This window comes from Neofelis nebulosa, chromosome 7, assembly GCF_028018385.1.
Source record: "Neofelis nebulosa isolate mNeoNeb1 chromosome 7, mNeoNeb1.pri, whole genome shotgun sequence".
Lineage (NCBI taxonomy): Eukaryota > Metazoa > Chordata > Mammalia > Carnivora > Felidae > Neofelis > Neofelis nebulosa.
In genome coordinates, this window is record NC_080788.1 from 93,511,553 (window position 1) to 93,514,951 (window position 3,399).

Consider the following 3,399-nt stretch of genomic DNA (forward strand, 5'->3'; position numbering starts at 1 on the left):
CAAATAGTCATAATTATCGTTGTGGTATAATTAGGTGTCCCTAGACTTTAAATTCCATTATCCCAATGATCAACAGATTTTTGTGTGATTTCTTGCTTAAAGTAGGTCAAAAAACACCTGAGAGGCCACCCTTTAGGCCAATGTCTATAATAAATGTTTCTAACAGCGCTCTTAAATCTTGCCAGTCACCTAAAAAACAGTATTCTACTGCTCACAAGTAGGGCTGACCAAGTGAGTAAAAATAGCTCAAGCACTCCTTAGCAGTCAAAGTGTACCACTCAAAATCCACGTCTTACAGAATCCATGCCACAAACTAGGCTGTCAACAAAGCTCAGCCCAGTGTATCAGACCTCAAATGTAACCTAATTCACTATTCCAAATCAATAGCATTGGAAAGCAAAACAAAAACAAAAACAAAACAAAGTTTTCTTTATTGTTATTCAATGGATACACTTAAATAAAAAACACCCCTTAGGAGTTGATCATAAAATCAGTTTCCATCTGAATGCATTTTTCTCATGTCATAATGGTTTTCAAAACCTTTAGAGATGTAGAAAATATTTTTTAAATATGAAGTACTTTACAAATTTACATGTCATCCTTGCACAGGGGCCATGTTAATCCTCTTGGTGTCATTCTTAATTTCGTGTATGTGCTGCCAAAGAGAACACATTATTTCTCTTTTTAATATACATCTTGCTTTTTCTATATACCATTATGGAAGTGTTCAAAAACACTTGTAGAAAATTTTGATGAATACTTTAATGTTCTTAAGTAATTTTTATTTTCATCATGTTAGCAGATAGAAAAAGTTGACCACCAAATGAGTTAACCTTTACATATCAGACTAGAAATTGATTCTCAAAGTAAAGTCTTTATGGTAACTTGGTTTGATAGTTTTTCAAATTTCTTTCATCTTTTTTTAAGCTTATTTATTTTAAGAGAGAGAGAGAGAGAGAGACAGCATGAGCAGGGAAGGAGCAGACAAAAAGGAAGAGAGAGAGAGAAGGGGGGGTGGGGGGATGGAGAGAGAATCTCAAGCAGGCTCCACCCTGTCAGCACAGAAACCAATGCAGGGATTGAACTCATGTACCATGAGATGATGACCTGAGCCAAAATCAGGAGTCAGATGTTTAACCAACTGAGCCACCAGGTGCCCCAGTTTGATATATTTTTTTAAAAACCAAAGACTGCTATATAGAAGTATAGGACATATATATTTGATATACAGTAAGCTAAGGTATGCTGGCAAAAATAGATTAATATAATTAAGTAATAACTAATATAGATATTAGTTATTAGATAATTTGAGCAGATAACTCAAGCTACTTTATGAGTAGGTTAAGAAGAATAGTTTTTTGGTTTTCAAAAATATGTATATGTTGTACAGGACGTCTACTTAACGGAGAAAATATAAAAATATTCAAGTTATATTGCTAAATGTATCACTATTAAGCACCTTGAAATTAAGATGTTTCCCAAGGTAAGCAAAAGGTAAGGAATTAAAAGAGTTATTATTCAAATTGATAATGGTGCTAAATTTTTAGAAGAATATAAAAACTAATGCTTCAATGTCCTAATAAATAAAATATATATTTGATGTATTTTGCTCTATAAATATTTCCTAATGCATACAGAGATACCAAGGCATTACTTTGCAGAAATCTTGAATAATTCCTAAAATTAGACTTCCAACTCATTTTTGAGCTGGCAAATGACAGGTATGTTTGGTTTAAAAAAAAAGTATAGGGGTTGAGGGAAGCTGACACTAAAAAAGAAGGCTTACTTGTACTATTTGGAGCATTTGTCCTATTTTGAATACTATTAAGTATGAGTAAACAATTCTTGTTTCTAAATACTATACATCTGGTTCCACAAGCTAGAAAATAACTCAGTATCATACCTGGCACAACATACTTGTTTTCCATGTCCATGTAACTCAATCCAAACCTCTTAATTGTACCAGTTAATCCCGCTCCTAAGTCAGTTCACTTCTCCAATTCTACCACCACAAATCTAATTCAAGTGACCTAAGTCAAGTTTAATCTGGACCACTGAATGACTTAATAAATGACTCCCACAAATCTACTTTTTCCTCTTCATCACTATCAATAATGAGAAACTATTTAAAAAGTCAACATTTTTAGACCAAAAACTACTATTCTTTACATCTACTATAAGATCTACATTCTACATCATGCTTGTGTTTGTCACAGTATCATCACACATGCCATTTTGGTGTGGGATTTTGTCTGTTGTTTCACTATTCATTTCCAGGAGCCTGAGAGAGTATCAAACATATGCCAAAACTCAGTAAATGTTTTCTGAAAGAATAAACATTAGGTGAACTTGGAGCAGAAATCAATGAAATTGAACACAGGAAATCAATAGACAAACAACAAAACCAAAAGAGTGTTCTCAGAAAAGATCAGTAAAATCTATAAGCCTCTAATCAGGGTAACTTAGGGAAAACAAAAAACAACAACAACAAAAAAAAACAGGCACAAATTAATAATACCAGTAATGAAAGTAGAGACATTACTACAGATCTCATAGCCATTAAGAGGATAATAAAGAAATACTGTGAAAGACTCTAATACCCATAATTTAATAACTTAGATGGAATGGACCAATTCCTGAAAGACACAATTAGCCAAATTTGAATTTGACAATTCAAAGAAACACAATTTGAATAGGCCTGAACAAATCTCTTTTACAAGTTCTTTCTAATCTATTAAACAAATTGAATAAACAGTAGCAGGCCCAGATGAGTTTACTGGTGAATTCTATCAAACGTTAAAGGAAGAAATTATATCAATTCTGTACAATTTATTACAGAACATAAAAGTAAAGGATTATTTCCTAACTCATTTTATGAGGCCAGAATTACCATAACAACAAAACCAGACAAAGGTATGATAAGAAAACTACAGACTAGTAGCTCTCATGAACATACATATACATTTCTCAACAAAATATTAGCAAATGTAATCCAACATGTATAAAGAATTATACACCATCACCAAATGGGATTTAAATGAAACTAAACATAGATCTGACACTCTTCATAAAAACTCAAAATAGATCACATACCTAAATGTGATCTGTACATGTGAAACTATAAAACTGTTGGAAGATAACATAGGAGAAAAACTAGATGACTTTAGGTATTGTATTCTTTTTATATACAGCAACAAAGAAAAGACATAATTGATACACTGAACTTCATTAAAATTAAAGACTCTTCTTGGGGCGCCTGGGTGGCTCAGTCGGTTGAGCATCCGACTTCAGCTCAGGTCACGATCTCACGGTCCGTGAGTTCGAGCCCCGCGTCGGGCTCTGGGCTGATGGCTCAGAGCCTAGAGCCTGGAGCCTGCTTCTGATTCTGTGTCTCCCTCT

The 3,399-nt window shown here is 33.5% G+C and overlaps 1 non-coding gene across 1 annotated transcript; it reads right to left on the reverse strand.

The window, feature by feature from the left end:
- Positions 1-564: 564 nt before the first annotated feature.
- On the reverse strand, positions 565-671 carry LOC131518363 (U6 spliceosomal RNA). The gene has a single exon (XR_009265051.1). It is a non-coding gene; the product is annotated as a U6 spliceosomal RNA (small nuclear RNA).
- Between the last annotated feature and the right edge of the window lie 2,728 nt (positions 672-3,399).